This window comes from Miniopterus schreibersii (genome assembly GCF_964146895.1).
Source record: "Miniopterus schreibersii genome assembly, chromosome: 2".
Lineage (NCBI taxonomy): Eukaryota > Metazoa > Chordata > Mammalia > Chiroptera > Miniopteridae > Miniopterus > Miniopterus schreibersii.
Genome location: NC_138102.1, coordinates 160,538,986 through 160,552,084, shown reverse-complemented (window position 1 = coordinate 160,552,084; position 13,099 = coordinate 160,538,986). Strand labels below are relative to the sequence as shown.

Below are 13,099 nucleotides of genomic sequence, written 5' to 3'. Positions count from 1 at the left end.
TGAAAGAACCAATTAGTTCCTAGATTTTTTTTAATGTAGAAATATTCTTATGGTTTGGGAGGAGGAAGAATTAATTTTGGAAGAGGGGTAATTTGAAGGTCAGGCAGGCCCAGTTATGACCAGGAGACAGCATTGATGATGCTTAGTATCTGAAATGCTGTAATCGTAAGAATTGAAAGACAAGCACAAAAAGAGCCTTTGAAGTCAAAGTTTTTTTAGTTTACATTTTAATTGACAGTCAATCTGTCCACAAAACTACTCCTAGAAGCCAAATGGAAGGAACAATATAGAGTACCTTCACGTAAATTGCACTCTTTTTCCTAGATGGGTGCAGAGAGGGGAGAAAAAAGATACAATGATGTTAAAAAGGGACTTTTAGTTGTTTGTTCAGTTTTTGTGTTTTGGCAGGTGGGAAGGGATAATTGAGGGAAACGGAAACTAACACAGATAAAATTCTTAACTCATAAACTTAATCTAACTGCATTGTAACAAAGTTGGTCAAGTGGATGATTATAACAAACGCCATAGGAATTATTGTGGGTTTCAAAGAACTCTCAGACCAGTAGTGAACAAAAATTTTCAGAATATTTTCTAAAATAAGAGAGTATGTCTTAAGCTACAGAACAAAGATTTTGATTGTTTTAGTGGTTGTCGTTTGTAAGGAAAAGTAATTTTAAGACCACGTTTATCATTGCATACTGTATTAAACCATCTTTATATACTAAACACTAAAAGATAAAGGACAGCTGTTCCTAAATCATTTGTCTTGGAAACCTGGGGCACAGAGCAGGTACAGCAACTAGGAATTAAAGAACATTTTATTTTAAGTTTTTCCCCAGAAATAAGTACTATTAACATTTTCTTATAATCCTCGTGATAATTTTCTCTGTATATTTTTCCTTTTCTTTTTAAGGATTGCCAAAACTAATTTTATTTTTGCAGTCTTTATGAATAAAAAAACAACTAATAATGATTTTTCTCTTCTTTTCATGCTTAGATCCTTAAATCCAGCTTCAATCACCATGCATGTCAGGAACTACTGAGTTCAAGTACATTGCCTGTAAAGAATACCTTGTGATCACTTTCTACATATTTTTTCTTTAATCTGTTTTGTAAACTATAGTCAACTCTCGGGACATCTTAAGTAACCTAATTTTAGAAATGTTTATGCCCTCGATCAAAATGAATAATTTGGAAATCCATGGCGATGTGACATTTGGCCAGAGTAGCCAGAACCCACCTTTTGCTAGAGATAAGAAGGGCGCTGTCCTGCAGGAGCAGAATCGAGATGCGGTGGCCGCTGGACTTGGTGTTCTGGAAGTGGAAGGCACTGTTGACAAAAGCAGGCAATCCCAGACCCACAATTATCCGCTTGCTGAGAAACTTAAGAGGGGGGTCTCAAGAACATACAGCAGAATTAGGCAAAGACTAGAATATATGCGATGTGGCAAGAAAACAGGCTCAAAGGAAGAGGAAATGGGCACGGTGATCTCAAATGGAAACGACTTGTCAAAGACAAACTAGGAGACAGACTAGAGGACAGACTAGAGGTGAACCATAAAGGCAGGTATGAGATCACAGGGGACGATTCTCAGGAGAAAGTAGCTGATGAAATTACGTTCAGGCTGCAGGAACCAAAGAAAGATCTGATAGCCCCAATCATGCATATAATTGGGAACAAAAAGGCAACAAAACTTGATGGGAACTGCTGAGAATGAACAGGATGGTGGCCTTTTTATAATGAGCGGGAGTGCAAGAAGAACACCAGGTGGAGTTGTCCTGAATCTCCTGAAAAAAAACCTCTAGTATCGGGAGGGACAAATTAAGGACATTTTCTACATTGAAAGTCAAAAGAAATATGAAAATAAAAAAGCTTCTAGGAAGAGGAGAACACAAGTATTAGGGAAAGAGATGAAACAAGCTGTTAAAAGTCTAAATTTTCAAGAAGATGATAATATATCACAAGAAATTTTTGCAAGTGACACAAATGAGCTCCTGGATCCTCTTGATGAATCACAGGAAGGACATGGAGAAACAAAGTTGGTTGCAGAGGAAGCCATTGAGGTTGTTCATTTTCATGAATTGCATATTTTTCTTTATAAAATTTGAATTTAAAAATGACACCAGACTATTAATCTTATGTTTTTCAGCTTTATTGAGGTATAATTGAGAAATAAAATATAAGATGTTTGAAGTGTAGAATTTCATGATTTGATATATGTACAGATATCAGATATGAAAAGATATCAAGTTAATGAACACATCCACCACCTCACATATTTACCCTCCCCTCCTTTTTGGTGAGAACATTTAAGTTGTATGCAGTGAATTTTTATTACACAATACGGCGTTATCAACTATAATCACTGTTCTACATTAGATTCTTGGAATTTATTCATCTTATAACTAAAAGTATGTACCCTTTTACTAACCTCTGCCTATTTCCCCCCTCTCCAGCCCCTGGCAACACCTTTTATACTCTGTTTCTGTGAGTGTGACTGTTTTCCATATTATTTTGCATGTGCATTTCTGGCTTATTTAATTTTACATTAATTTTTGAAAGTTGCCTTTGACTTTACAAAATGTAATAATTATCTTTTAAATTTTTACCCATACAGTTACAAATATAAAGTAAGTCACTGAGCCCGGCTGGCATGGCTCAGCGGTTGAGCATCGACCTAGGATCCAGGAGATCTCGGTTCAGTTCCCCGTCAGGGCATATGCCCAGGTTCCAGCAGTGGGTGTGTAGAAGGCAGCTGATCAATGACTTTCTTTCATCATTGATGTTTCTATCTCTCCTTCTCCCTTCCTCTCGCTGAAATAATAAAAATATATATATTAAAAAATAATTAAAAGTAAGTCACCGAGTGAGGTTCTGGATGAATGCCCTGTCCTAGGTATTTTTATGGATAGGGTCTGGTAGACCAGCATCTATGAGAGTGCTTTTGGCGAAGTGCTCCTAATTTTTTTCTCTGGGTATTTAAAAATAGAGTTTATGGTGAATGGTGACACTAAATAACAAGTAGAGTGGCCAAAACTCAATTATTTATTTGGATGGATTTTTCAAAAAGTGTCTATTCAGTAACACACCCACTCCTTTACTATGCACAATTACACCTAGATAGCCATAGTATAGTTACAGAGTATTGGTATTCTGATTCTAAATTGGCTTCTCTTTGTTATAATTTAGCTAAGATCCACTTTTTCATGAATAAAATAAATCTATCTCCAAATTCAGTAAATTTATATTGATTATACAAGATATTGTAGAGTCAATTTCTTCATTTGGAAGGTTGGATTATATAACCTGTAAGAATTCTTTCATCTAACTAGAAGCGGAATAGTTCAAGCTTATGATGAACATTTAGTTTAGTCTATCATGAACTTTGATATATGAAATTTAATCATTAATTTTTTTCTGGAGTAAAATAGACTTACTGCCCCTCTTCTCTAGGCATTTAAGAAAACATAGATAGCCCGGTTGGGCATGGCTTAGCGGTTGAGTGTTGACCTGGGATCCAGGCGATCCAGGTTTGATTCCCGGTCAGGGCACATGCCCAGGTTGCAGGCTCGATCAATGACTCATCGTTGATGTTTCGCTCTCTCTCTCTCCTCCTTTCCTCTCTCTGAAATCAATAAAGATATATTTAAAAAAAAGAAAACATAGATAAATGGTGATAGAAGGAGACTTGATGTGGGGTGGTAAACACACAATACATCAATTACAGATGATGTATTATAGAATTGTACACCTGAACAATTACAACTTTATTATTATATAATAAAATATATAATTTTATTAACCAATGACACCCCAATAAATTCAATAAAAAAATTTTTTTAAAGAAGTAAAGAAAACATAGATTCCCATAGTTTAATATAGATGGAACTTAAAATTTTGTATAAAAATTATATATGCTCAATAAAGAAATATTAGAAAATATAACCAAATAGAAAGAGAAAAACTAATTACAAAGAGTTAATCACTGCTAACATTTGGGAATGTGTTACAAACAGATATTTTCTAACCAAAAAAAAAAAAAAAAAAGCTATACTATTTTAAACCTTGTTGTTTTATTAATTATATATTATAAACAGTTACCTTGTTAATAGTCTTCTAAAACCACAATTTTAATGGACATTTGTTAACAACATAGATATACCAAAATGTGCCTAACAAAATCCAAATTCTTGGGCGTTTATGAGGGAAAAAAAATCTCTGCGATGAACAGCTCTGCCTGGAGAACTTTGCCCACATTACTTATTTCTGCCTTAGGATAAATTCCAAAAGGTGTTATTTCTGGGCCAAAGGATATTAGAAGGGAGGCAGGAAGGGAGGGAAGAAAGGAGGGAGAGGAGGGAGGGAGAAAGAGAGATCCATTTTAAGACATTTGTCTTGTAGGGCCAACTTGCCCTCCAAAAAGTTAATACCTCCTGACCTCTTACTAGTAGTACATAAGAGTTCCCACCTTCCCCACAACCTCTGTAAAAGTGGGTTTCCCCCGACGCCCTTTTCCTGCACCCAGTGTAAAGTAGTACTTAAGGAAAAGAATTGTCTTATAATTGTTGGCTCAGTTCTTAATATAGTGCCTGCCACATAGTCTGTGTTCAAGAAATATTTACTAAATTAAATAATGAATGAGTAAATATACACTATTCTAAGCTAAACAGGAAGCAAATATAAGGAAATAATAGAATGCAGAAGGAAAAAAAGAAAAACTAAACAAGGAATCAGGTTAGGTCCACTCCTAACTAGTTTTATCACCTTTGGCAAATCATTTGACCTGTCCGACCTCATCTCAGGGGTGGCTCCATGGGCACACAGCCTGTGTTGTCCCAAAGGGCCCTGCTCTCAGAGGCATCCTATGATTGGTTGGTTTCATGCTCTGCTGTTGCCATTGGGCGCCTGAGAATTTTTGAACAAGGAGCCCAACATTTTCATTTCGCTTTGGGCCCTGCAAATTATGTTGCGGTCTTGTCTCTACTTCCTCACGTATAAAACAAGATTTAAAAAATGAGGCCTAAAAAAAAAAAGAGGCCTATTCAAGCCACAGCAATTCTGACTCGATGAGTTTTTCCTGAATACTAAACAAGAGGCTGCTGTTTAGGTACATAAATACCTTAGAACAATTTTGAGAGCCACTCCGACTGCCTGATGAAGGTTCTTCCCTCTGTGATGCACTCAGTCCTGTCTAACCCATCTCCATCAGCAGGCTCCTTCAGCCTCTCCCTTCGGATTCTGCTTCATAATGGCATTGAATTATATTTACTCCTGCAGCACTGCAGCCATTAACCTTTAAGTGTGAAGGGATTGAAAAGAGAAAGTTACTTCTAATGATAATTTTTTCTGGCCTGAAAAGAGTTATCAAACATAGCTGTCTGTAATGAAAGTACTGAACAGAAGAAAAAGAAAGGCTTTGAAAAATCAATTTGAGCTTCAAAAGCATTAACTCATAGATAAACAGAATCATGGTACAGTATGTTTCCTCCCTCCCTTCCTCCCTCCTTTATTTTCTTCCTTTCTCTCTCTTTCTCTTAACTGTTTCTAAAAGCAACTCATTTCCATCCCTAAGTGAGCCATAGAGGGCAATTCTAATATACAACTATTCCAGGATGGAACAAATGCTACTCCAGTTTTATTTTTGAGTGATCATTTTGGATATAAGTGATGGACGACGACAGAAGAACAAATCACAGCAAGCTGCTCAGAGATGGGAACGGTATGCAAATTACACTAATTTAAATTACCTTTCTTCTGTACTCTAAAGAAATGCCATCTTTATTTTAAAACATTTATATCTGAGCAGTTCAAGCTATTTCAAGATGTTATCTGTTTCAATACACATGATGAAATGTGGCGGGTAAACATCCCACCATCTTACAAAGAGCTGGAAAGTAAAAATAACCTGCACCAAAGTTACACAAATCCGAGATCTCTGAGTCTAATGCTTTTTGTTGCATCTCAAAATGTGAAATAAAAACACACTATCAAGTAATGGACTGGAATAATCTGAAAGGTTTTTTTGTTTTTTTTAGGCTTCTTCATATGTAGAACAAACTATATGATATAAATATTCTTGACAACTTTGTCTTCCCCCTAATAAGTAGAGCTTTTCAACAGAGCATGTGTTGGGGAGAATTTTGATAATATTGGTATGGTTGGTATTCTGGGCATCTCCCTGAGAGCTGGGTAGGCAGAACACAAATGCAATACAACATATGTCCATCAGTGCACAGTTGGCAAAAGTACCTATTTTGGTTCAAGTTTTCTGTCAGTTTTGCTTCTGAGTTGCAATAATATGATAATGCATTTCCAACATGTAGTCTGTAAAGAGAGTAAAGTATTATGGCTATTTGGAAGGTCAACTAACTTTTGGCTATTATAGTTCAAATTAAGATATCAGAGAAATTAATAGTCCAATTACCAGAATGAGTTAAAGCAGCTTCTGTAAAGACCTGCCTTACTCTCAGGAAATAAGGTTCGCAATGAGAATATCTGGCTCATCTAAAAAAATAATTAGGAGTTATTGATGCATGAGACAGATTTTATGCATATAGTTTTGATGTCTGTGTGGAGATTCACACATTCTTTCAAAATACTGAGCACCTGACATACTAGGCATTGTGCTCAGCGCTGGTAAGATAGACATGATATGTCAGGTAAGAATAAGTTTAGCTAAAAGGAGCAGGAGACACCCCTCCCCCCAAATAGCATTAGCTTAATCAAGATAAAATTTCTATCTGAGCAGTACAGAATTTATAACAGAATTTATATCTCAGCGTTTCTCCTTAACACTTCAGCCTGAAGGAAGCCATTCAGAGTTGTTATTCAGTTGGCGCTGCTGCCTGAAGTCCTGAGAGACCCGGGCTACATCCAGATGTCTCCTCTGCCTTCCCTAGGGTGTGGCCTTTTCTTCTTCATCCAAAATGGACCACAGCCATCCTAGCCGCGTTTCAAGCCGTCGTTGAGGAAGAGGGAAAGAAGCAGAATTAAATATTTGCCAGGCGTGTTTTAAGAAAATTTCCCATAATCTGCCATACGTTTCTCTGTTTACATCCAGTTTACCAGCAGCCAATCCAAGGGCTCACATCTAGGTAATAGGGTGCCTGGGAAATATGTCTTTAGTTCAGGCACCCATGTATCCAACAAAAAAATCAGGGACTATCCAATAGGGGAGAAGAGATGTTAGAGGTAAACAATTAATTTCTGCCACACATGGCTCCAGATCTCTGTAACTAACACACTTAACAGAGCTGAGAGAGGGAGAGAGGAGAGTGGATTGAGCTTCAAGTGCAATTTTACCAATTTCAAGAAATCCTTCCAGAGGTAATGTTAATTAACGACATAAAGCAGGTACCACTTTCTCCAGGAAGTCTTCCCTAGCAACCTCTCCTCATAGTCGCAAAATTGGTCTTTGTTTTTACAAGCTTTTTTCTTCTATCTTGCTCAGTATCTATCATATAATTTATTACTGATAGAGTATTTATCTGTTTATCTCTTCCCTGCTACCTCCCTCCCCCAACTTGACTGAAAAGCCTTAATGACCAAAACTTGAATTTGTATTTTTTTATATTTCCAGTATCCCTACATTAGATTCATAAAAAGGTTCTACTGCTTAAATTAGATGAATACACTTCAGATAGATGGTCTCCCATCAAATATAATAAAGGTAGTTACCACAGAGTAAGTAATAGTATAGAGAGAATTTCTACAGCTATCAAAATACAGGGTATCCCCCAAAAATGTATACACACTTTAACAGCTGATTCTATTATATTTTGAAAATAAAATATACTTTAATAAACACTGGCTTTTATAATTATTCAAAGTGTGTATACATTTTTGGGGGATACCCTGTATTTAGCACCAATTTTTTTGCTTATAAACAAGAATTCTTTTATTTTCAGCAAGGTTTAAAATATCATCTAATTTTCTGAGCATGTTAAATATTGCTGACAAATTTATAATTAATTGTACTTAGTCAATGATGAGTATTAAGACAATTATAAAATTTAAAAAATCATCCTTTTATCAAGATTGCCCCCTCAAAAAACTTTCTTAAAAGGACTCTAGTAAAAAACATAAATAACTAATTCTATCTCCTCTATACAAATGGTAATGTTGAGCTCAGAAGGACACAATTGGAAATAGAACGACACACATGACTCCAAACGAATGTTGTTTCCTAGGTTTATATCCTCACACAATTCCCCTGGGGCAGACCTTCAGTGGGCAACAAGGCTTTCACCAAATTGAGTTCCACAGCTCAGTGTCTCCTTCCCTCTGTTACCCATGCACCACCTGTAAAAAGAAATTTAAGCTATGCTTTATTCTTGTTAGCCCTTTTCATTTGAAACCCATTTTTCCCCCAGTTCATCCAGCTCTAGTATTTTATTTTCTAAGTAATACGTATTACTTTTATTTGTATTCAAAAGAAGTTTCCATTGACCCCTTTAATAAATTAAATATAGTGCTGAGTCTTTTCTGCCCTTCAGTATCTCATTCGATATAATTACAGGTAGATACTCTAAAGAAAGCAGCTATTGCACATACTGCTATGTTGCTCTTGGGTCCAAGCCATTTTTTCTTTTCTATATAGAATAGTCTATAAAAAGCTAAAGAGAAGGTTAAATCTAAGAAAGGATAGAAACATGACTCACTGGTAAGTTGTAGCAATACAAAGAGAAGAATATGGAGTGCTTTATAAAATATAGGGCACTATGTAAATGTAAGTACTATTATTCATTCATGTAAATAATATTTATTAAATGCTAAGTGATGTAGATAAAATATTTTCATATAGGGAGCCTAGGGAGGAGAAAGAGATGCAGGCTATAGTAACAATTTGGTAGAGAAGATATGGTATCATTGTGGAAGGAGTAACTAAGTTGGCCCAAAAGAATCAGGGATGGTTTCTGATAGAAGTGACTCTGAACTAAGAGTTTAAACATAAACATAAGTATTCTAGGCAGAAAGAGTAGCATGCACAGAGACTTAAAAGAGCACGGCTTGTCAGAGAACAGTAGGCTATTCCATATGGCTAACATGTGGGAGGGCAGGGCTGAGATCAAAAAAAGGCCTCGAATGCCAGGCAACAGGCTTTGGATTTTATGAGAGGATTTTGTGCAAGAAAGAAACATAATTAGATTAGTATTTTTTAAAAAGATCCTTCTGATAGCAGTGATGAATGCTCATATTAGGATATGGGAAAAGAGAACTAATTTCGTGATATATTTAATGGACAATTAATATAATTTATTAACCAACTAGTTGTGGGAGGATAATTCCAAAGTTTCTGATGTGGACATTTGTTTGGATGCTGTTACCATTCACTAAGAGGGGAATATGGGAGGTGATACATATATTTGAAGGAAAAGTGACTTGTTTTGGACTGTTGAGTTTGACTTAAGAAACATTCAGAAGGAATATTCCAGAAGGAACATGTCTAGAAGGAAACTTGATATATGGTCTAGAACTAAGGAGAGAGGTCTAGGCTAAAATGTAGATTCAACCATTACAGTTAATCCTTGAACAATGCAAGGGGTTAGGGGCTCCAATCACCACAGCCCCTTCCCATGCAGTAGAAAATCCATGTATAATTTAAGTTGGCCCTCCGCATACTGGGATTCCCAACCACTGATCAAAAATACCATTTTCGATTTACAGTTAGCTGAATCCGTGAATGTGAAACCCAGGGATATCAGGGCCAACTGTATATTTATTGATTAAAAAAAAGTGCATCTGCACAGTCAAACCTTGTTGGTCAAGGGTCAACTATATTATCATATGGAGTTGTGGTTAGTGTGTATAAGAATCACACGTTAGTGTATATGAGAATCACCATAGTGCTTGTTAAATGCCAATTCCTTAGTCTAATCCCCAGAGGTTCTGGTTAAATGGGTCTGGGGAAAGGCCCAGGAATCAATATTTAAATAAGCTTTAAACAAGCTTCCAAGTGGCCTTATTGCAGATGGTCTATAGCAAGAGCAGCAGAACTCCAAGGAAGTGGTGTTATGATACCCAAAAGTGCACGTTTCAAGGAGTTGAAGTGGTGACACGTGAATACAGTCAGGGGGTTAAGAAAGTCTGAAATTGAAAGCATCTGCTGGACTTGGCGGCCTACTGGGGGCCACTGGTAACTCGGAAAAGCAAGTGCAGTGAGGTGGTGAGAGCAGACACCGGCTGCAGTAGGTATGAGAGGGATTAGGGTAGGAGGAGAAAGCAATGAATGAAGGAAGGAAGGAAATACCTTGTAGACAGAATTTGAAATCTAATAGCCAAAGGACCAGGTTGAAGTCCTAAATCTGCCACTTAATGGCTATATTACACATCTTCACACAGCCCATTTTCTTGTTTTTAATGTTAATAATGTCTGTTACAGAGCTCTTTGTACAAGTTAAGTACGATATTGCATGTGAAAGAATGATGTAAATTACTCTTCCAAACTTTTCTATTAACAAACTAAGTAGCAGATAATCCTAAACAGTTCTATCCAGCAGGCATCTTACTTGTGTCTGTCCAACCCCAATTTCAGTACTTGGAGTGCTCACCCCATAAAAGCAGAGGTCTGTAGAGGGAAAAAGAATCCTATGTAATATCTTAAATAGGCCAGAGCTATTAATTTACAGATGAGGATCCAGAGGTTTGAATGCGGAATGGAGGTTAAGTTATTTGTTCAGAGTCATACAGCTAATTAATGACAAAGCCAGATTTAAAATTTGGTCAGACTCCTGACTGAATGCCCCCCACCCTTTATCTGGCCGCCTACCCCTACACTATACTATACTTCCTTTCTTATTTCTCAGTCATTTGAATTTTGGTCTTTTAAGCAAAGAGAGAGATGCAGATGATTGGAGCTTTGCTGATTGGGGTAAGGGAAGAGGTATTTAATTTGAACAAGTCCGGGGTTCAGATGTAAGCTCCGTGAAGACATCTGTGAACTATCTCCTTCCCTCTTATTCTCCAGCCTCAAGAGAGGTGCCCACTTAGTCTAGAACCCCAGCTGTAGTAGAGGGACCAGCCAGTGGCAGAGTAACTAGTGTTGCTACATATTTCTTTCAGTGATCCCCATTCATAATTGAAGAGCTCTCCAAGACATCAATATTAAAAGACTAGTTTGAGACAGGCCTCGAGTGGTTCACAGGACAAGCTTGAAAAACACTGTTATGGAAGGTTTATTTCTATGACAAGGACAGAGATGCTACTTCCCACACTATGCTTAAATATTTACTTCTCCATTTCCCTTTCTAAGCTACCCAAAGCAGGCCAAATCTTTTAACCCCTATTACTCAGAAGAATGTATGGCATGTGGTATATGGTTGTTGAATGAATGAGTAAAATAATTTTATTCATAGCTCTCTGATCAGTTTATTCTTTTTTAAAAATTAATTTTAGAGAGGAGGGAGGAAGGGGGGGGAAGAGAGAGAGAGAGGGAAATATCAATAGGTTGCCTCCCGTGTGTTCCCGACAGGGGATCGAACCTGCAACTTAGGCATGTGCCCTGACCGGGAACTGAACCCACGACCTTCTGGTGCACGGGACAGCACTCCAACCAACTGAGCCACACTGACCAGGGCTGATCAGTTTATTCTTTAACAGAAAAAAAGTCCCTAATAAATTGACTCTTACATATTATTTTTGTTCCCTGTCCTCAATCTCTAGCCCTTCTGCCTAGACATACACTAAGCTAATTGGATCCTCTGCCCTTCCTTATGACTTTTCATGGTACGTAATACTCTACAGTTGACTAGTTAAAGGACCTTTTTATGATATTCTTTATTTTGTGAATTGATAATGTAACAAAATATACAAGGTAACACAAATATATAGGGTGCCCCCCAAAAATATATACACACTTTGAATAATTATAAAGGCAGTGTTTATTAAAATACATTTCATTTTCTTTTTTTTTTAAAGCTATTGATTTTTTTTTAAAATGTCTTTATTGATTTCAGAGAGAGGAAGGGAGAGGGAGAGTGATAGAAATATCAATGATGAGAGAGTCATTGATTGGCTGCCTCTTGCATGGCCCCTACTGGGGATTGAGCTCGAAATCCAGGCATGTGACCTGACTTGGAATTGAACCTTGATCTCCTGGATCATAGGTCAATGCTCAACTGCTGAGCTATACCAGCTGGGCTACATTTCACTTTCAAAACTGAGCTATCAGCTGTTGAAGTGTGTATGCATTTTTGGGGGAAACCTTGTATCTGGAAAGACAACATAACCAAAGAACAACATTTAGCTGGTAGATTTTAACAAGCATTAATGTTTATGAATAAGAGATTTTTTTGAAAGAAAGGGTAATTTGTTTCTCTCAAGAGTCTCTTTTTCCACTTTGTAGAGCTCATGCTTTTTTCATTCCTTTTAAAAGGGGGGAAATTGACTTGTTTTCTTAGATGTCACCCAGTTCTGTTTCCTTTTTCATATTTTAAGAAACTTTCCTTTGAGTTTTTCTTGTTACCATGTGTATTTATCTGTAATATTTGAACTGGAAGCTTTTTAGAACAGCGTTGCCCTCTATAGAGGAATAGAGTGATGTTTATTTTTAGTGCTCAGTACTTTTTTAAACCTCTTTTTTTTTTCTCCAAAGACGCTGCAATAGCCATAGGATAATACACCTCAAAAAGGCAGATTATGATATCAGAAACTGAAGAGTCTCATAGGATGGAAACATGAAAAAAAGTGCAATAAAACAGCAAGGGTTAGATATGAGTTTAGGTCTGAGTCAGTTGTTGAAGAGGTATGGGGTGATAAAAATGGGATGTGTTATTTAGAAATAACTCTATTGGGAGGTTGAGGCATGAGAAGAAAATGAAACTCAATAACCATTCAAGTACTGACTCAAGGTTGAGGAGAATTCAGCGATGGGGAAGACACGATCCCTAGCCTCCTGCAATGAAGGAGACACACATACATATACACATAACTGGAGAGTAAAGCAGACAAGGATAAGGTAATAAGGTTACAGAAAAAGGGCATTTAGAAAAATTTTAAGAAAAATGCAGCTTTATTCATTAAGGGTGAAAATTATCCAGAATGCCTGACATTCTAATGCATGAAGGTACTTTTATTAGTTCCTGGAAGCCACAAGGAGTA

General features: G+C 36.8%; 1 pseudogene across 1 annotated transcript; it reads left to right on the top strand.

Moving 5' to 3' along the window:
- The first annotated feature begins 1,182 nt into the window (after positions 1 to 1,182).
- LOC308552590 (phosphorylated adapter RNA export protein pseudogene) lies at positions 1,183 to 2,109 on the top strand (annotated as a pseudogene). Its single transcript has one exon. The product of its transcript is annotated as a phosphorylated adapter RNA export protein pseudogene (transcript).
- Positions 2,110 to 13,099: the final 10,990 nt, after the last annotated feature.